This window comes from Megascapheus bottae, chromosome 18 (assembly GCF_031878675.1).
Source record: "Megascapheus bottae isolate mThoBot1 chromosome 18, mThoBot2.hap1, whole genome shotgun sequence".
Lineage (NCBI taxonomy): Eukaryota > Metazoa > Chordata > Mammalia > Rodentia > Geomyidae > Megascapheus > Megascapheus bottae.
In genome coordinates, this window is record NC_143526.1 from 46,693,704 (window position 1) to 46,715,317 (window position 21,614).

Below are 21,614 nucleotides of genomic sequence, written 5' to 3' on the forward strand. Positions count from 1 at the left end.
AGGCACCCCCGCCCAGCCCTGCCCAGCCGCCCTCCTGCTCTGGCCCCCGGGGCCGGCCCGGCCGAGCCCGGGACGGAGGACGACTCCGCCCGCCCTGCTGGGCGCGCACCCGGTCTCCTGCAGCGCCCGCGGGCGCCTCCTCCCCGGACCCCGGAGCGGCTCCCCCAGCCCGGCTGGGGACAGATGAGACCGGAGAGTCCCCGCGCCACCTCTGGGTGGAGACGGTGGTCGTGCGCAGCAGGCCCGCGAGGAAGGGGGCCGGATTACATTCTGGGAACTTCTTATTTGCGTTGAACGGCTTTCCTTTCTGCTTCCAGGCCCACGATGCGGATCTTACGGCCAGAGAGACGTGCAAGGCTGGCTTCTCAGAAGAAGACTACACGGCCTTGATCTCACCCAACGTGCTGGAAGGAGAGAAGCTACTCAAAGGTAGGGCAGGCGGGGAGGCGAGCCCGGCGTGCCCGGTGTGCCCGGTGTGCGTGCCCGGCGTGCCCGGTGTGCCCGGTGTGTGTGCCCGGCGTGCCCGGCGTGCCCGGGTCCTCTCCACTGGGGAAGACGTGCAGTGTGTCTGGTCTGAAGCATTGCCTTCGGTAACACGACAGACCCGAGGTCAAGCGGGTACTCACCGCTCCACGCAGAAGGCATTTTGTATGCAAGGGACGGATTGAGAATCCCTGTCTCTTTCGAGGGTGGCCGTAAATGGGAAGTGAGATGCCACATCACCCCAATAGCATTCAGGGAGAGGCTTTCCTACCAAGTGTTTTTATGTATGAAATTCTGGATTCTTAAATTACCCCTGCTTTGAGATGCATGATAAGGCAGACGATGTTGTTGGAAAGGCGGTAAATAAGCCCACAGACGCTCTGTTCGAAAATGTGGCATTCATTTTCATTACTGCCCCGGTGACAACAGGAAAACATACATGCAGCCGGGAACCACCAATTAGCTCTGTGGCAGTCTGGGATCGGGTCCACGCCGCCTGCCACGAGCAAGTTGGCAGCCGTTGGAGAACTCGCATGACAATAGATCATTCTCTTTCAAGGCAAACTTTGTATTTGCATAGGCGAAGCATTAAATCTGTTCTTAGTTCCCCAGTGTGGTGTTTCAGAGCTGGCCTGGGTGCTTCTTGGTGAGCTGCTTTCCCTCTCAGTCTCAGTTTCCCAGAGGTGGCAGGCTTTGAGCGGATTTCGAAGTGATGGGGGAGTGGACTTTCCAGACAGTGTCAGAGCTGAGTCTCAGGATTCACAGTTACAGAGTCCTCAGGCTGTTCACTCGTCTGCCAGTGTTGTGTTCCAGAAATATAGACTCTTCCTTCCCCTGAGATCTGACAGCAATCGTGTGTGTGTGTGTGTGTGTGTGTGTGTGTGTGTGTGTGTGTGTCAGAGAGAGAGAGAGAGAAAGAGAGTGATACGTGTGCATGCAAGAGAGGGGGGGAGAGAGAGATTGCTGTGTGCACGTGCTCTGGCATGCACATAGTGGGCTGAGATTTTAGATGCTCACTCATTTAGACACAGCTTGATGACTTTCTCACTTGTTCCTAATTTTGTGAGTCCTCTGACTTAGGATTCTTATTTTGCACCAAAGACAACTTTTTCTTATTTGCTTATTTGTTACTTTTTTTTGTTGTTCTCTGAGTCATGATAGTGTTGAATATCACTGATCATGAAAACCAAGAGTCTCTAGGTAGGTGGCCCGGGAGGGGAACGGAAGTGCCCCTGGAGCAGGCCTGTGTGTTTTCCGGTGGGCTGCCAACGGCAGTGAGTCAGTTTAGAGTTTGCTGGCTGAGCTGCATGAGTGCTCTGTGGTTTGATCCTGTTGTTTGTGCATCCTGGACTCCTCCTGTGCGGCGGGGAGCCTGTGATGAATGTGAGAAAATCATACACTATGGGAGCCTCAGAGACATCCGAAAAAAATGCCTGTCCTGGATGGAGAGTGTGCCTGTGGTAGAGTGCTTGTGTAAAGCCCTGGTTTGTTTCCTCAGTGTAACACACACACACACACACACACAGCCAGAGTGATGCTGTGTCTCAAAGGGTAGAGCTCTAGCCTTGAGAAAGCTCAAAGACGATGCCTAGGCCCCGAGTTCAAGCCCCAGGACTGGCAAAAAAACTTAAAAAAGCACCTGTCTTAGTGATCACAGGTCTGCCCTACAGAAGAGGCAAATATTTTTATATGTGTGTGTGTGTGTGTGTGTGTGTGTGATGTATGTATGTATGGATGGATGGATTATTATCAATTCTTGGGTTTGAACCCAGGGCCTTGCCCTTGCTATGCCTCTTGAGCCATACGCCAAGTCTCTTCTGCTTTAATTATTTTTCTGATTGGCTCTGCTGTCCCCACCTACCCAGCAGCGTGAACTGTGGGTCTTCCTATTTATCTCCCTAAGTCCCGGGGTTGACAGACATGCCTCCCACTCTTGCCGGGAATCTTACTGCTACCTTTTTGCTTTGGCTGACCTTGAACTGTGATCCTCCCAACCCTGCCTCCCCTGTAGCTAGACTATAGGCAAGAGCCACCATGCCTGGCTACATTTTCATTCTTTCCCCCAAGCAGGCATCCCTCCCCTGTTGTGGCTGGGCTGCACTGGCTGGTGGGGAGGAAGCTGGGTGGTTGGCAGAACTTTGTCCTGGCCCCCAGGGCCCTATGGAGCTCCAGGAGTGGAGGGGAGAGGAATGGAGGGGGAGAGGCAGTTGGCGTCTCCCCAGGTGGACTTGGATGGCTCACGCACAGAGTGTTGTAATGCCAGGCCTGGCGCAGGGAGCCCGGGCATCCCCCTTCCAACTCCCCGACACTGGGCTGTTCTGTGGCCCTCCTCTGCCCAGGTCACTTTGCTTCACCGCCCCCCCCCCTCACATTTCCTCCTCCTTACTCTTACCGTGTAGAATGCCCACAGCAAAGGGCTGTTTTCATATCTTAGAACTAGTTTTACACATGTGGCAGCAAAAGCTGAAACTGTGACACACTCAAGTCAGGACATGCACAGTCTCTGTGTGCAGAAAACTTTGCAGATCCGAGAACGAGGAGAGGGTGACCACGTGAAAAATAAATAAGAAGGACAGTGTTTCTGGTTGAAATCCAGTTAAATAGAACACGGCTGCTTATAATTGAGTTATTCCAACAGAGAGAGCTTAACCTTAATTTGACAAGCCGAGCTCTGGAGAGCCGGGTCTGATGGTGAATGCACCATGAGGTGTTCACGACCGCTCGTGGGCCCCCTCTTCGCCTGAGTCAGCTCTGCTGCAGCCCCCAAAACACACAGATTCCGGCAGGAGCGATTTGTTACACAGTAATTAACTTGTTTATGATAAATGGGTGGAAGAAATGTCATGGCATTTTGCTTTATGTCTAAATGAAAAGCATTTGCCTTCTAAAAATTCCATGCTAATTAGGCTTAAAATAGTTTTCCCCAACAGGGTAACAAATACTATATGTTGTGACCCTCTAGAGAAAGAGAGCCACCAAGAAAGGAAAGGCAGGGTGTTCTCTGGGCGGGCTGGCTGGCACCGTTCGCGGTGCCCTCTGCCTCGTGTGTCCTGTCTGCTGGTTGTGCACATGCGTAGCTGTCACCTAGTTCTGAGTGAAGTCAGGGTCACGATCGTGGGTGTGGGGGGACTCTAAGCAGGCTTGACGAGTGCACTTCGTGTGGACTGCCACAGTACCAGCCCTAAGCCTTGCTGGAGTTTGGTGTCTCCGTCTCTGTGAATAATTAATAGTCAGCTGGCCCGAGGAGGAGGCCACAGCCCAGTGCAATGCCCTGGGGTGCCAGTCACTCAGTGGGCAGAGTCAGAACCAGCCTCACAGAGGCTCACCTGCAGGAGTGGGGCTCCAGTGACACAGCAGCAAAGGATACGTGGAGATGAACAGAGATACTGCCAAGGTCGGGGTCTGGGAGTCGGGAGAGGGGAGAAGCAAGAGTCTTGTGTTTAATGTCCTCCTATCAGGAGACTTGTTGAGAGTGCTTTCCTTCTCCCCGTCTCCCCATCACCACCCTTCCCCCATGCCTCTCCAGGGATCATTGATACTTCGCTATGATCTGTTATTTCTTCCTTAAAGGGAGAGTCACGGAAGCCTGACACAGTTCTTTACCTGGGTCAGGACAGATTTGGCGGACAGGGTGAAACTTCGCATCAGAATCTAGAATAAATGTGTGTGTGTGTGTGTGTGTGTGTGTGTGTGTGCGCGTGCACTGATGCAAACAAGGGCGAGTTCAGACTTTATTCTTTATCTTTCTGCCAACCTGACCTTATTGGTTTATTGCCTTTGTGGCAAAGTCATTGCAGCAGCTCCATGTGTTTTAGCTTTGGTCAGAGCAGAAGCAGGGGAGAGGAGCATTGCTTTTTCACCATGCCTGCAGGCCCTCTCCTTGGCTGGAACCAGGTCCCCGGTCACTGCTTTCTGGCCATGGCTGCTGGTGCTCTCCTTGTTATCTCCGCCGAGATAACAGAGACTTGCCCTGTCACATTTGGCTTTGGCTCCTCGCCACTCACCATTTTGATAAGGATCACTTGGCTGTCTCAGCACAGACCTGGGATTCAGGAGAACTGGATAGCACCAGCCCTTGGGGCAGCGGCCTGGGCGCCCCAGGCAGGGGCTGAGGAAATGCATGTAGGGAACACGGCTGGGGAGCTGTGGCTGCAGGCAGTTGGGTGGCTGGCCTGGCGGTTGGGTGGGTGGCTGGCCTCGCAGTTGGGTGGGTAGCTGGCCTGGCGGTTGGGTGGATGGCTGGCCTGGCGGTTGGGTGGGTGGCTGGCCTGGCAGTTGGATGAGTGGCCTGGCAGGTGCTTTGGTAAGAAGATAAGCTTGTCCTACCCCAAGCCCAGCCCAGCGCCTTGCGCCCACACGTGGCTGGAAAATGCCACACAGTCTGTGTCCCACCGGGATGGTCAGAACCCACAGGCTGTCTGTCCAATCCTTCCTCTCCCTTCTAGTGACTGCTAATGTCCCCACTTGTATGACCACAAGCCGAATGTAAGTATGCATCTTGACTCAGACTGAGAGACCACTGGCCAGCCGTGTCCAGTTAGGTTAGACTTCTCAAAACAACTTTTATATATACATATAACATATATAAATATGTATGTAGATACATATATATATTTTCCTAATAAAAAGTAAAGGCCTCAGCTGGCAATGTCTTCTGTCCTTCGTCCTTACTTTTTTCTCCTGTCTGGAATACCAACAGGATATCTGGGATGGAGCAGCCGTTTCATGACTCTTGAGGATGGTGGAGAACTGGTCCCAGGGTCACCTTTGAACAACCACAGACCAGATTCATTGCCTCCTAAGAGGAGAGGAAGGGTGAAAATACCACAGCTGGACCCCCAGCCCTGGGCCAGGCTCTCTGCTCCCTGGACCAGGCTCTCTGCTCCCTGGACCTTGGCTCTTCCTCTTGCTTTCATTCTGCCCTTTGTGAGTCACAGTCTTCATTCAGCACACAAATCCCAAGCGCATGGCACAGGCACCCAGGGCATTGGCAGAACGGATGAGAGGAGCCGTTTCCATCTGAGTGTCCCCTGTGACCAGGGGGTGCTTGGACTGCTAAGTTCCCTTCCTGGAGCAAGAGGCTGTGTCAGGCGATGTCTGCCAGCTCCAGAAAGCCTGGGGCCTGCGTGACAAGGGAGTGGAGGATGAGCCGCTGGCCTGGAGGGGCCCCAAGCCAGGATTGCCAGCGCTCGCAGCCTGACATGTTCTCTGTGGTCCTTACCCGACGCCCTGCTTGCTGGGACCTCACGCAGGCGCACTCAGAGTCCATTTTGCACCTCCTTGGCCATCTGCAGGGCCATCCTGGCCCAGGAGGGCCTTCAGGTTTTTGGCAGCTTTCCCCTGCTTTCACAGTGTGGAGATATAAGAATGAAAGTTAAGCCAGAGACAAGGCAGGAAAGAGAGCGGGTCTCGGCAGTCACGCTCCAGGAGGGAACAGGCTTCCAGGAGCTGTGGCTCAGTGTACCTCACTGCCCAGAAGGGCTGCCCATGCCAGACTGCACGCAAGGCGCTCTTGTCCTCCCTCACCTGCATCCTGCACCATGGGATGGCGTCGGGGTGGCTGCTGGAGTCCATCGGTTCGGTTCCCTGTGACTGGCTGCTGTCACAGAGCTGTGCCCCCGCGGGCGGCAGGCCCCCTGTGCCTGTTACAGACAGGAACCTTGTGAGCTATTAATTAAGGGTTCATATTTCCAGAATGTGTATTTTAATTGAATCTTGAAATGAGGGCCGGTGAGACTCCGGGGAGGTGTGGCATAATAACGAAGCTCTGGCAGTCCTCTGGACGTAATGTCTCTTTTACTCTCCTAGAAGCCCTGCCAGGAGGGTTGGTGGCTCTGCTTTATGTATGGATCAGAAATGACAAGTATCCAAAGCGATTGGCCTAAACATCCACCATTTGCCCTTTTCCCCATCGTTTCTCTGAGTTTTGGTCCTTGCTCATTCAGATTTTCCCTAAAATGTCACCCCGGGTGGCTTTCAGGACAGCAGAGCTGCTTCCATGAGGCAGATCTGCATGTGCTCAGACGTACGCATACACAGCTGTGTTCAGGAGGGCACCGCGATCTCGGCTGGGCAGCGGCGGCACACCGAGGCCCTGGATACCAGCCTCTGGCAGTGGCGCAGATGCCATGGGAGGGGTAGGGCCTGAATTCTGGGTGTGCGGTGGGCTTCCTGCTCAGTGCAGACCCGCACGCAGTGCGGACCCAGCCAGCTCGGAGCCTGGAATACTCCCAGAAACATTGTGACCGCACTCAGCAACCGGGGCTTTCAAGAGGCTGATCCCAATCCATAGAAAGCCCTGGGGAAGGGGCCCCCAAATGCGGCCTCCTGACAGCCTGGTTGTGTGTATATGTGTGTGTGTTGGGGGGGGTGAGACTCACACCTTGTGTGTGTGGCCTTTCCACCAGGCCTAGGTCCGGTGTGTGCAGGCCTCTGGTCCTGCGATCCTAGGCTGTCACTCAAGGGCAGGGCCCCTCCTGGTCCTCAGGTAGCAGTCCCTATGTAGCCGAGCTGGCCCAGGCCACCAGCCTGCATAACACCTGGGTTTGGTTTCAGAAATCGTACTTAAAAAAAATTCTGCCCCGTAGAATTTACTTTTTGCTTCCACTCACTAGGGAATCCGAGGAAACAGGGTTTAAAGGAAGCATATTTGACACTTAGTCACCTGGACTGTTTGCTTCATGATATTAATTTCAAAATGTAGAAAGCCTGTGCATTGTTTAAGTTAGTAAATGCCTGCGAGTTAAAACGAAAGCGTGGTGTCCTCTCCCTGCCCTCTCCTTCCCTCTCCTTCCCTCTCTCTGTTCCTCACTCTCTCCCTTCTTTTCTTTCTTTGGTCTTTCTTTGCAAGTGTCATTAGATAAATGCCAGAACTAATCATGAGCCAAGAACGAGCAGCAAGTGTCCATCTGAGAATGGGCCTGTTATTCTGACTTTTTCTTTTTTGAAGAGGCAATCTTTCCTCCAAGCAAATTCCACTGTACAGAATGCTGTGGAGTGAAATTTCTGTGCGTTGAGCTTGGTAAAAGTTCTCCCTGCTGCGCTCTAGTGAACCGCACGGTGCTGGCTCCCACTCCTGGTGGGGTGGGGCAGGGAAGGCAGGGCGGGGTGAGGTGGAGCTGGGCCATGCAGGAAGGCCACTCACTGTGCTGCAAACTGGGCTCCTCAAACCATCTGCCTTTTCCCAAAGCCAGTCAGAATTGTAGTGCCTTTTTGCCCAGGCTCTAGGCTGCCCTCTCCTGGTGGCCTCCAGGATTGTTTCAGACCGATTCAAGCTAAGCATCTTTCGTTCTTCATCAGAAAGCAGCCAGGCCTGGTGGGCTAGCTCAGGGCCAGCTTGCTTTCCTGGCACCAGGAAGCGGTGGGTTCAGCCCCTCCTCTCCCAAAGGAAAAGCTCTGTTTGTTTATTTGTGACTGGTTTGTAGCTCCAGAGACCACTGCCTGCCTCAGTCTGCCGGCTGTGCAGTCACCCGTCTCTGCCTCACCCTCCTGCTGGTGGTCCATCACAGGGCCTACAGTCTCAGCATTCAGGCCAGATAGAATAAGCCAGGGTCACCTTGCATCCCAGGGTCTCTATTTTGATGGCATCTACAGAGCTGTTGAAGGTGACATGTCCATGGGTTCAAGGCTTCCCTTGGCGGGGCCCTCTTCGGGGAACGAGCCTAGCGGTATCATGGCAGTCTCCCTTTGGCTGTTGTCTGTCGAGAGGCTCTGTGCATCGGACCGTGCTCACAGCACTTGGCTGCTGCAGTAGAAAGCCCGGTTTACCATGGAGGAAACTGAGGCAGGGAGTCCCCGGCTTTAGGAGTTGTGTGGTGGGAAGTGTCGCACTCAGCTGCCGTGTGTGCAGGCCATTCTGCCTTGTCCTCCACGGCTCCCCCTGCAGTGGGCGGCCGCATCCTGGGTCCTGAGAGAGTGCGGAGAAGCCTCAGCACAGCCCTCCGCCACGTCCGGCCCGGTGCTCTGGAGCCTGCCTTGTTTGGATTCACTGTGTTTTCTTGCTGACAGCGTGTGGGGATTTAGGGAGGATTAAGGTAAGCCTTCAGCGACAGATGCATATCCACAGGCCCAGAGTACTGCCCGCGCTGCCGCTAATGGGAAGACGTCGTCAGTCCTCATGGAACCGGTGCTTCCTGCTCGGGCCAGAGGCCAGCTTTCCAGGGGGACATGATCACGTTGACTTCAGCCTTCCAGGGTGGGTGTGTGGGTAGGTGGCTGGCCTGGCTGCCTTGGTTTCCAGGCGTTCTGAGGGAGAAGAGCAGGGCATGGCTTGTGAGTCATCTCGGGAGCACGTGCTTGTGTGGCTGGTGTGAAGATGGGTCGGGTTTTGTGCTCTCCATTTGTTTCTGCTGCCCGAATGCAGGTCTGTGGTGCTCAGCCTCAGCCCAGAGGGCCTTGGTGCCCGGATCCAGGTGGAATGAGGTCCCAGCTTCTGCCTCCAGAGGGTGAGCAAGAAGTGCAGACAGAGGCCCAGCAGAGGTGGCCCAAGAGCCTGAGAGGGCTGGGAGGGCTGGGAGGGCGTGGCTCAGGAGAGCCTGCCTTTTCCTCCCAGCCTTTGTTTCCTTAAGTCCAAAGCCAAGGGGGCTACCTACCTGAGGGACACAGGCTAAAGCAGCTATGGCGAGGCCTGACGGCAAACCACTCCAGTGAGGCAGGTGGAGGCCCCGTGGGTCAACACCACAGAACCTCAAGACAACACGAACTGCTGGCCCCCAATAAGTGACCGCTTTCTTTATAAGCGATGGAGAGAAACCCCAAATGCAGAGGAGGAGACCGTGTAAATGCAGAGGCAGAGCCCCTAGAAGGTGGGAGAAGCAAGGAGGGTCCTCCCCAGAGCACTGTAGATCTACAACCTCAGAGGGTAAACTTCTGTTTCCTTAAGCCACCAGGTTTGTGCCATCTACTCGCTGTCTGAAGTTCTAGCTTCCTGGCCCTCCATCTATCTCCCTGGATCTGATGGTTTTGAGAGCCTGGGATGCAAGGACTCTTACCTTCAGATTTCCAAATGTTGGTTTCCCCTGGGGCACGTGGGCCTGAGGGAGGCACATGGGTCTGTGCACGGGCGCCCTGCGTGCAGTGTGACTGGCTGGCATCGTACAGCAGGGGCCTTCTGCGTTGCAGCTCGTTGTGGTACGTTGCCCAGTGTGCTGAGGAGCTGCTGCATTGGACAAACAGTGTGAGAGGAAGTGTGTTGTCCTGTGTGCCCCCCTGTCTGGTGCACAGCTGGATGGTACGGCAAACTCTGTTCACTGGAAACCTCCCTGGAGAATGCCTGGTCTGCAGAGAGAGGCAGCACACTGCCCTGCCGATGAGATTCGGGGGCCCACGGGAAGAGGCTGCGTTGATGGAGCCTGCCTTAGCTTTCCTGCAAACTGCTGAAATGCAGAAATGCAGAAGGGCACTGTTGAGGCTGGGTTTCATGCCACCGAGCTCTGCTGCCTGGCTGCTCTGCTGCACAGGGCACAGGGAGGCGCCTGCCCAGCCTGTGTTCAGATGCCAGCCCCACGCCCGGCCCTGGGTTGCGGGCTGGGCCTGTGGTGGGCAGAGGAGTCCCGGGCATGCGAGCGGGAGCACGGGGTTTCACCAGCTCTGAGTGGCAGTGAGCACCCTGGCCTGCTGGCCACATCGCCCTGGGTTACAGTGGACATCGAGTGCTGGTGTCGCCTGGACTCATTAGAGGGGGTGCCAGAACCGTCTCCAGTCTGGAGCTCAAGACAGTTTACAAGAAATGAAACTGGTAATATGCATTGACTTCCCTGCTAATGTCTGCAAGTAGGTTCTGCAGGCAGAGCCCGTGTGACCGGAGCCAGGTGTCAGGGTCAGGGCGCGCTCGGCCTTTGGCACTCCAGCAGGACCCAGAGGCGAGGCCATCCTTTCTCTGCCTCCTCCAGAGGACAGTGGCAGAGGCTCACCTTCAGGGACACCCATCGGCCTTTGGTGCCTGGAAACTCAGCATGAGATCTGCTGTCTGCTGTGGGAGGAGCCTCACTCCTGGAGGGGCTCAGCCCGGTTCCACCACTCCCATCTACCAAGGGTCCTCCCTGTGCCAGGCCCTGGGGCAGGGCCTCACCCACCCAACCTGGCTTACCCACACGCCACCCATAGCAATAGCACATTTTTACTTGAATGTGAGCACGAATGATGAGTGCTGTGCCCAGCCCAATGGCCTCATTTATTACTCCTTGGCAGATCTCAGGGAGCCAGTGTGTGGCAATTTGGGGTCAACTTGGTCCCATTCATTGCTGGTTCTGGGGAGCTGAGGTTGAGATGGAGCCTCAGAGCAGAGGGCCCCCTCCTGTGCCCTGCCCTTCCCCTGGGGCTGGGCTTCCTCTGGCTGGACTGTGGTCCCAGGCACGGCCAGCTCTGGCTGTAGGCCTCAGCCAGCAACCACATGGATTGGACACATTTCTTGGCGTTGTGACCTGTTCTGTCTTCTGCATGATGGGGTGGCTGTTCCCTTGGTATAGTGCAGCCTGAGGACCTGTCAAGCTGATGGCTGTGTAGGGGTCACTTGTGCTGGGCTGAGCACGCCTGAGTCCTTGTTGTGGTTATGTCTGTCCCTGCAAGTACGCAAGCTTTGCTCTGCCAAGTGAGCACGGCCCGAGCAACCCTCTCCCAACCCCAGATGTTAGCCCCTCGCCTGACCCAAAGCTCAGGGACAGTGAAGTCCCAAGCCCAGCCTCTGTCTTCAGAGCTGCCCAGGAGGCAGCCCCTGGAAGGGCCATGTCTGGAGTTCGTCAGTCGTGGAGTGGGGTAGGACTTCCACCTCTGGGTCTCTGCTGTCTGTGGAGGGCCCTGAGCTCACCCAGCAATCCCACTCCAAGCCGGGTCTCAAACGTTCCAGGGATGGGGTGACATTTGAGGCGGCCACTTTTCCATTACCGTTACCCGGTGGCCTCGTGCAATAAGCTTTTATGGTTTTGTTGGGGACTCTTCTCCTGCTGGCCTTTACGGGTGGCCAGAGACCTTTTGGCCAAAGGCATGTTTGCAAAATTGAATAAATAAATTATCGGTGACTTATTTAAAGCTTCACCGACATGGGAGGGCAGGAGGCAGCACACAAATGTAAGTTATTCACTGCCATTACTTGTTAATAGGGTATTGCTTTGATTGGATTATGTCATATCATATTTAATGCTTGAACACCAATGATCTGATGGGTTAGAAGCCAGTCACTCCAAAGCTACCCCACTGTAGGCTCCTACTGCTAAAATCAGGCATTTTTTTTTCTGGTTATCTCATTTTTTCCCATCTTCCCTCAGTTACAAAGAAGGGATTAGAAAACTTACCTTATCTAGTTCTTATATTTGAAGATAAAAACAGAATTCCAGCGCAGAACTGACGGCTATAAAATTGTGATCAAAAGTCCATAAAATTCTAGAACTTACGTTTTCTTGGGGAGAGGAGGGAGGTGGTCTCACAACGACTTGTTTTTCCTTAAAGGAGCTGAGCAGACAAAGATGGATCCTTCACGGAAATCTAAGATGTACTTCCATATGGGGGGTTGAGTTGGATTGGGGGTGCAATTGTACGCTTAAAAGGTTAATGGCAGATGAACATCAATTTTCTGCCATCTTGGCTAATAAAAATAGCTTATAAAGCATCAGATGTCATGCCACCAGAATTACAGGGGCCTTTGAAATCCATTTTGAAGTCTTGTATCCTTTGAAAATGGTGTATGTGTGTGGGGGTAGGGTGAGCACTCAGTGTGTGTTTCTGGTTGGCAGATGGCACTTGCAAGGTGAGCATGATTTGGGTTTTTTTTGGGGGGGTTGTTTTTGGTTTTTGTTTTAAATACTTAATGGATTCTGTACATCTGTAGCCCTGGAAACTGTTGTTATTGTCGTAGATAAACCCAGCTGTCTCTCGGCATCTCTGTGACCCTTTGGGAAGTGGATGTTAAAAGCTCTGAGTGTAACGTTCTTGAAAAAAAAATGGTCTGTTTTTAGACATGAATGCCAGCAGAGGTCTTTTACAATCCAGTTATCTGAATGGGATGGATGGCCTTCTCCTTTCAGGCTGGGGTTCTTCTTGGAGCAGTGAAGGTGGGAGACAAGAACCGTACCCCAGCACCTCTGCCTCCATCTCCCCATCTGCTTTGGTTTGTGTGGGATTCAGGTTCAAGTGAGCAGAGCAAAAGCCAGGCAGCTGGAAGACATATGGAAAGCCCAGGTTAAAAAGTACTTGCTCCCGTGCCAGTCTCCCCGTGTGTGCTGGGTCTGAAATCTCCCACTGTACTAACTGGAGCCCACGGCCAGTGGTGGACCTTCTCCTCCAGTGATGGACGATGGCACCTGCGTCCAGCTCGCTGCGTCAGCGCCACCAAAGGGCCAGCCTGCTGTCTTTGAAATTTCATTGTGAGCAGATTTAAGTCACCCTGTGAGCTGGCCTGGGTCCACAGGCCACGGCTCTGCTGTCTTGGAACAGAGGCTCTGGTGCAGAGGTTCAAGTGTCTACATTTGAATTCTGACACTCTCCCATGCCCACCTGCTACTGTGTGAGTGGCTCCACCGGTCACCCTCATGAGGTACATGAGGCCACGTGGATGTAAAGAGAACAAATCTGATTTCCCAGAACTATCTACCTGGAGATTGTTCCTTTTCCTGGAGCACTAATGCCATGTTCTATCCCTTGTAAGAGGATCTTAGCTTCACGGTTTCCCCATCAAAACGAGTGTGCCTAGCTCTCCGCTTGGCATGCCAGGGTATAGTTTGAAAGCATTCATTTGGAGAGTTTGTATGTGTGGCTTGCTTGAGAAAGAGGCCAGGCCAGTTGCGTCATGGAGTAGAGCAGGGAATGGGAAAGAGCCAGAGAGAAATGGGGCCTGCAACCCCATGGGCTCTTATCCTTAGTTGTTTCATATCCTTAGTTGTTTCATTCTTTCACTTAAAATGGTGCCATTAGTGGCTTTTCGTCGCTGTACAAAGAAAGCCCCAGGTAGAGAGTCTTTTCACACCAAGTCTCATCCTCTTGGCAAGTCCAAGGCTGCGGCCTGCTGGCTCACAGTGTTGTTAGACCTGCCCCATTGTTAGATTGTAAAAGGAGGCTTCTAGAAGAATATTATTCTGTGCCATGCACATAAAAGTCCCCCAGCAGCTTCGGAAAGTTGTTCTTCAAGGAGGCACTAATTAATCACTTCCTCCAACCCCAGGGGAACCAGTCCAGAGGCTGCTTCCTAGGTGAGGGGCCCACAGCCGCCACCACTCCCTGCCAGACACAAAAATCACAGTCTCCTGAGTTGAAAACTGATTTTTTTTCTTCTTATAATTTAACATCACCTTTAATCCACCTTCCCTCCACATCTAGATTCTTATTTTTTTTTAATAGATAGGCAGCCCCTCCATATTGGAGGGTTCCCCTTTTCTTATCAGGCTTTAAGGAATATTGTTTCCTTCTGCTTAAATACTGTGCTAGATAGATTTGTCGTTGGAAAACAGCATCCTTGTTCATTGTAGGTTTCCCCACCACTGCTAGGGATGGCAGATGCTAATAGGGAGATGGATACAACTCGGTACCCATGTGTATGTGCTTCAACAGAAGCCTCAGTTCTGGACACCTCTGGGGCTGGAGACAAGAGCTTATCTCACCCTGGTAATCTCAAACTTCCATCTCTCAGCAGAACCGCTCTCAGTGCGACTGACCTCTCTCCTGGAAGTTATTTGATTGTTGATGTAAGGAAAAGGATTATTGCATTTGGGTTTTGATAAGGCTGTCTATCTGGCATGAGGCAGACACATACTCCTCTGGTCCGTATCACTGACAGTTGGTGTGTTACACTGGAGCACTGCAGAGCAGTGAGGCAGGACATGCAGAGATAATTGTAGTTTTGCTATTTACAAAGTAAGTCTACTGCTTTACCCGTGCTCAAATGATACCTGTTTAGAGAAACTCCCAGTGCCTATCTTTTGGCATAAAAAAAGAAAAGCTTCGTCTAGTAGCTTGACTCAGACCTAGTAATCTATTTTTATTTTCTGAGCATATATCGAAGCCTCATTTCGATTGAACTCTTAAGCTAGAATGGAAGACCACAAGTGTGTGTCTGCATATCAGAGCTCTGTGCATCTGCAGAGGTTTTGTACCTTTTTTTTTCTTCCGGTGAGTTGTGACCTAAGATGTACACAGTTTGACTTGGGGTAACTGGGTTCTTCTGCGTATGGCACATTTGTTTTTTTGCTTAGTACTGGGGTTTGAACTTGTGTTCAAGTACTCTCCCACTCGAATCATGCCTCCAGTCCTTTACACTTTAGATTATCCCTCAGGAGGGTCTTGGCTTTGCCTGGGTCCAGCCTCAGGCAGCAGTCCTCCTATCCAGCTTCTGCATAAATGGGAGTACAGATGTAACCACCATGCCTAGTTTGTTGAGATTACCAGTTGACCTTGAACTGCTATCCCAGCCTCCCAAGTAGATGGGGTTACAGAGAGGCATGTGACACTACACCCAGCCAATGTGAGCAGTTTTGACCAAGACACTAATCTTAACTGGGAAAAGAGAGAGGAGTTAGAGGCCATATTTGAGCAGTGAGTGAATGCACCCCATATTTTTACTACTACCTTCCTGTGTTCATTAGGAAGAAGACAGACATATAGGCCTGGAAATCCCACAGCTCGTGGTCACCTAGGGCTCTCTTGGTAACGCTGCCGTTTCCTTTGAGGCCTAGTCATCTGCTTTAATGGGACAGACCTCCGTGGAAGGCCAGGTGGTTGTGAGCAGTAGAGACGGTGCCTGCTCGAAGATGGCCATCCAGGCAGGGAATGTTGGACAGAGGGAGATGGAGGACTGGTATGGTGTTTGCTTGTCTTTAGGCCACGTCATTGTTCATTTTGTTTTCGTGATGGGTATTTTATGCCATAGATGATATTTTGTGGATCTTGAAATTCCTAGATGTCCAAGAACTTATGGCCCTCACTGGCCTGTTACCTCAAGAATCAGTCTTAGACTTTCTAAAAACTTAGAAGACTCCTCTCCATATCAAAGTCCAAGTGTCTCATTCAGGTCCTACATACAGTGGCCCTTGTACCCTTCCCTTTTTCCCCATGCCACGCCCACTGCCTTCTGGGATCCAACACTTTACTCCTTATAGAGGTACCCAGAACTTGCTAGATCTTTGAAGTGTTCCTTTGATTTGGTCACTCTTTTGTGCATATGAAAACTGCCCAGGGGCTTCTAACTGAAATTTCTCTCTTACTTGAGTTGTCTTTTTACTGCCTCCCTTTCCTTCAGCCTAAGCAGAATCAAATCACTTACTTCTATTAGTATTGCTTCCTCATCTTGCTCAAGTATAATGATATAATGCTTGTATGTTTTTCTCCATGTTTGCTCAAATAGTGGCTTTACTGTAATTGTGTGTGTATGTGGGTGTGTGTCTGTCTGTATGTCTGTATGTGTGTGTGTGTCTGTATGTGTGTGTGTGTCTATGTGTCTGTACGTGTGTGTCTGTGTGTCTGTGTTTAGCAGCTAGAGAAGTGAGAGGGAATGTTTATAGGATGGAGATGGAAGAGGAGGGAGACTGATATCTCAGTGTATCAACATTAAACCGTCTTCACAGGAAGGAGTCTTTATGAGAGAAGAGAGGTGAGCTTTCTCCCACTCTTCAGGGTGGGAGATGCTGAACTGACAAGCAAGGAAATATGAAAGCATGATAATTGGGGAAGGATGAGCATAAAATGGAAAAGCTGAAATATTTTTCATTTTGCACCTGTGTGTTAGGGCTTACTCAGTTTATTTATTAAGCCATTATCAATGTGAAGAAAGACAAGTGGGTCTTACACTAATGAAATTGCCCCTCTGTGGGCTGTGTTAGCTGCAGGTATCCCGAGCATAATTGGATAACAATGACAATTATTGCACTGGGAGTTTTAGTGCCGGGCAGCTTTTCCCATTGTGTTCCGTCTTCTCTGTGCAGCCATACTCAGTCCCATCAGCCGAGGCTCAACCCATGACCCACCTGAGCCCCTTCTGCTCTGCCACGCGTTAGCTTTCACCTGAGCATCCGCCTTCGCTCCTCACCGCAGCCCCGGGGACGAGGGCAGAGGTACGGAAACTCATTTGGTTGTGGCCCTGTGCTGCCTGAAGCCTTCACTGGCACATCAGGGTCCCCGCAGGAAGGTGGTGGGTGATGTCTTAATCCATCCCTTCATGCTTATCACACATCACCTCCCCCATCGTCGGTCTGAAGCTGATTTTGTCTTAATGTCACAGTTCTCTCCAGCCATTCCCCGTGCCTCCTTCCCACGAGGTGGCTAGTTCCTGTGATCTTCCCGTGAGACATCAGGCCTTCTCCAGAGCCTCTTCCTTTCTGCACAGGGGCGGATACTCAATCTTCCAATATTAGGGAGCTCTGTAGGGCTTGGGTTCATCCATAGCTCTCTATCAGATAGCTCAAGTCCTGCGGGGTTCAGAGGCAGAGCCTTCCATCTTCTCTACCCCCAGATGTTGGCTTCCTGAGTTTGAGAAAGTTCTTGTACCCCGTGTCTGTATGTTCTCACTGCGCTCGTGTGTTCACGTGCAGTTAGGTGCTGGTTTGTCCTCAACGTAGGTTGCTTGCTTGCCTTAGGAGGACAGAGCTGGCTGTCCAGGGAGACTTCCTGACATTGCTCAGCCTCCATCCATCCCCGCACTCTTGGCTTTACACATTCCGTGCTGTGCTCCTTACTTAAACTATAGGTTGTCAGAGGCAATCAGAAGGGCGCAGATAGGGCATGCAGCCTGGCTGGACCAGTCAGGATATGAGTTCCCTGAGGCTCAGGACAGTCTAGGTGAGAAGGCAGCCCCCTGCCCATGGCAGACACATGGCTCAGAAAGTTAAGCACATTCTTTCCTATTGCTGTGTGGTCCTGGGTCCTGGAATCCAGAGGATGTTTCAGAAAACTGGATTCAGTTGGTTTTATAGCCAGGGAGTCATGGATGCCTGTATCATCTCTGCTTCATTGGCCCAGAGTTCCCTGGTATGTTTGTTCTTCTAAATACCCACCCATTGGATAGGTTTCCATGAAATGGCCTCACTAAGGTAGATTAGTTACCTTCAGAGAGGGCACCTTGGAAAGTTCCATTGGCATATTCTCAGTGTTTCTAATGGGAGAGAGGAAATGGTCTTGTATAGGCATGAATACATTTTAAGGAAGTTCAGCCTCCATTTTCTACCTGCAAACCCAGCTTTGGCACCCATCTAGCCATGCGACTGTTTAACACCTCAGCCACGTGTTAGAAGTTTTCCTTGTACCCAGCTGCCTTTCTGAGAGCCTGGCCCTAGTTACTTAGCATGTGATTGACAAGATCACAGAATAAAGATTCTGGTGGTATGTGGTTTGCTGAACTTTACCCGTGGACCCTTATTTTCAATTACTAAATAAGCAAAAGTTGTGTAACACATTTGCTTTCTGGGGCCATGAACTAAGGCTTGAGAAGGGTGCCAGTATTAGGCTTGGCCCTCTAGAGTAGGAGTTGGCTGGATTTTTTGTGAAGATCCAGATACTAATTATTTTTGGCTTGGCAGACCAGAAGGGCCAGACCGTCAGACCTGCTCAGCTCTGCTTTGGGCTTACAGGCTCCCATTGACAGGACATGAAATGTATTGAATGGAAATGATTGGGCATGGCCATGCACTCATAAAACTTGACTTCTGGCAGCAGGTGCTATAGAGTTTGAGTTTCTCTTCTCTGTAAGGCCACAGAGCTCCTGGTTGCTTCTCTACCTTGTCCTCCTGTGGTTGCATCTCTCTACATGGTGTTTGCTACTTTGTATTTTCTGTGCATGTGCAGGAAGGACCCCAGCTGAGAACCCCACTTTGCATCTTCAGCACCTCAGTCCTCTCAACTCCCTCCTGGGGTTTGATGTAGTTTTTGTGCCATGTGGTTGATGAGGATTGACTTCAGTCACACGTGGTCCTGTGGACCTGTATCTGTCAGCACTGATGCTGGCTGTGTTGGTGCTTTCAGAGCAGGGCCAGGAATGGGGCCAAAGGCTGTGTGAGCCACAGGGAGCATCATGAGAAAGGAGGGCTGAGGCCTGCCCTGCTGTCCTACCGCACCTGCTACCCCTGCTGCCCCACTGGCCCCAGCTGCCCCGGGAGCCTTGCCACAGAGCACTTTCTGCAAGGCAGATAGTAACGACGACACCCAGACCGTGGGTATAATCGTGACAGATAAGGGAAATGAAACATCACGGATCGCGTGATAGGTAGCATCTTCAGTTTTCAATTTAATGATCTGCAGCGGCCAATCAGTAGCTAAGAAGGAGCTGACCTCTCACCTCCTTTTGCTCTGCTCATTTCAGATAAGGCAATGGAGGGATCCCCGCATAGACATAGAATCCAAGTGTCAGTGTTCTGCCTCATTAGAGGGACGGGTGTATGCCCTGGGAAAACCCATGTGGCTGGGCGATGTCACTGCTTACCTGCTTGGAAGGCGGATAGGGTGGGAGCTGCCTCACCGTCGGACTCACAGGGACGTGGAGGGTGCAGCTGGAAGTGGGCACTCACAGGCAGGGCTTTTGCTCTCCCCTTCCATGTCTGCACACAGCAGGGCTCCGGCCTGTGCCTCCCTGACACCCCTGTCAGCTCAGGGTGTGCACACCTTTTGAGCAGGTGTAAGAGGCCATGCAGACCCCAGGAAGAGATTCTGGCTGGCGATGCTGCCCTTTGCATGTGCCCGCCATTCCCTGTAAGGAGTGGGAGGTGAGAAGGGACATAAGGGTGGTGACCTTCACGGCAAGCTGACCAACTGGAAATTGCCATTGCCTCTGTAGTGCACTGGGGAGGAGCCAGTCACACCTCCTGACGTGGTAGATCAGCCAAGACATCCCACTGTACACGATACACTTTGGAGCCAGGCCCGACTATGGAGACATCACATGAGTAAGAAACGAGAAGGCAGAGATGAAGGACTGGCTTCCCCCATCACTGGGATGTGTGGGCCAGTTAGTTTAGTGAAGCAGACTCAGGCCACGCGCATATGTGACTGCACAGAACCTTCTAGACTGAGTGACAGTCTACCCAGGGCACACATCCCACCTTCTTTTTGTGCCACTTGGGGTCTCAGTGCTGGTGGCGGTTCAGAAGCCAAGAGCGATCACTGCTGCCTTTGTGCTCAGAGGAGGGATCGTGAGCAAGCCTGCTCGGCAACTTTCGAAAACAAACATATGACAGTGTAAAAGCTTTTAACAGCCCTGCATATTGGTCTGGTTCACAAGACATTGAAAACCGAAAATAAAACAATGAGAAAGGATGTGCCTGCCAGCTTGCTTGCAGGAAGATCCCCGAATAGCTGACGTTCATTTCTGCTTGTTTATGGGCAAATTTCAGAGTTGCATCTGTTACTGCTTTGTGAACACTCAGACATCCTCTGGGTTTTTTTTTTCCTGTCTTTTTCCTTCCTTCCTCCTTCTTCCCCCTCTCTTCCTTTTTTTCCCCTCCCTCCCCTTTCTTTACCCCTCATCCCTCCTCCTCCACTCTCTCTCCCTCCCTCTCTCCCCCCTGCATCTCTCTCTCCTTTTTCCTCGGACTCGAGACTAACATTTGCCCAAGGTTTAATGTCAAATAGGCAAGTTGGAAGAAAGAAAATGTCAACATGAGAAAAGCTGACCTGTGCTATTCAAATGTATCTGACATGAAATTCTCCATTTGATTGGAGGGGCGGCCAGCCTAGCCAGGACGTGGATCCGAAGTGCACAAAAGCATCCACGTGCCGTGGTCCTCCTCCCCTCCTCATTCAGAGTCCCTTCCCATCTATGCTCCCCTCCTCCCCCCTCCCCTTCCCTGTTTACTCCCTTCTTCCTTCCCTCCCCTTCTTTCTCCTCTCCTCTCTCCCTTCACCTTTCCCTGTTCACCTCCTCCCACCCATCCCCTCCCCTCCTTTTTCTCCTCCTCTCTCCCCTCTTCTCTGTCACCTCTCCTCCCTCCTCTCCCCTCCATTCTCCCTTCCTCTCCTTCACCTCTCTTCCCTCCCTTCTCCTTGCTTCCCTCCTCTCTCCTATTCCTTCCTTGTTCCCCTCCTTCTCTCCCCTCCTCTCCCCTCCCCTCCCAGCTCTCATCCTCTCTCCTTGACCTACAGCTTACAAGCCTGGGTTTCCTCATCTACAATTGGGAGCCATACTGTGTGTAGGGCCAGGGCCTCCAGGCGTGAGGAGAGCTGTGGGCTGACCTTGCCCTCAGCACTCCCTCCCACCAGCTCATCTTGAAGGTAACTGCAGGGAAGGGGCCTGCCCCGTTCCTCTGGTGGGCGTGGCCCTGCAACTGGGAGCTGCAGTCTGTGTGTCCCCCACAAGCTGCCTTTGGGAAGGAGGACAGGGACTCACTCAGGCCCCTGTGAGAATGTGGGGCCACAGCAGGTGTCTGTGCAGGAACCTGCCAGAAAGGAGCCCTTTCCTGCCTCTCCAAGCACAGTGCAAATCCATTTGAAGGCCCTAGATTTTCAACAAAATGGCAATTTTGTGGGATGACATAAAATGGCAGCCCATAGGATTTGACAGAGGCGCGTTGTGTTTCTGCAGGTCCCTTCAGAGGAGGCTGGCCGGCTCACCCTCTCAGCCCCGCCCCACTCTCTCTGCAAGCACCCCTCCCCACGCCCCCCCAGGAGGCCCTGGGATCCTCTCGTGTCTCCCAGCAGGAATCCCTTTTCACGGGATTGGTCATATTTTCTGGCTGATTCAAAAAATGGGGATTTCTCAGCCAGGACCAGGCCCTAACATTGAGCGCTATTCCAGCTTCCGCTGAAAACATCCTGTGGCTCGCCCTTGGCTTACAGCTCACTTGCTGGCCAAGGTTGGCGCCTGGTGACTGCAGAGTGGCCTGTTGTCCATACTTGGCCAGCTTGGAGCCCCCTTGGGTCTGGAGCAGGCCAGGATCTAGCTTATTAATGTCGTTGTCTGTTTGATGCTGTTGAGACTCCAGGAGCAAGGAACAAGGAGCCGAGTGGGTCCCTGTTAACAAGTCTGCTGGTCCAGCTGCTGCGGCCTCTGCTGACACCAGGACTGAGTTACCAGCTGCAGTTACCAGGGCCATGCAGGCTGAGTGCTGTGAGGAGGGGGTGACACCACGGTGAAAGGTCAGGGCAGCCACCATGAATGGGGCTGAGAGGGGAAGTGGCTTGCCCAGATCCTATTTGAAAGGACAAAACATTTCCTGTAGAGCCAGAAT

The 21,614-nt window shown here is 52.4% G+C and overlaps 1 protein-coding gene across 1 annotated transcript in view; it reads left to right on the forward strand.

Annotated features, from left to right (window-relative positions):
* Positions 1–332: 332 nt before the first annotated feature.
* Positions 333–21,614, forward strand: part of Cdh4 (cadherin 4) — a 359,542-nt gene continuing 338,260 nt past the window's right edge. Inside the window, exon 1 of the mRNA XM_090352594.1 lies at positions 333–429. The gene's annotated coding sequence lies outside the window, so the exon portion shown is untranslated. The remainder of the gene's footprint in view (positions 430–21,614) is intronic.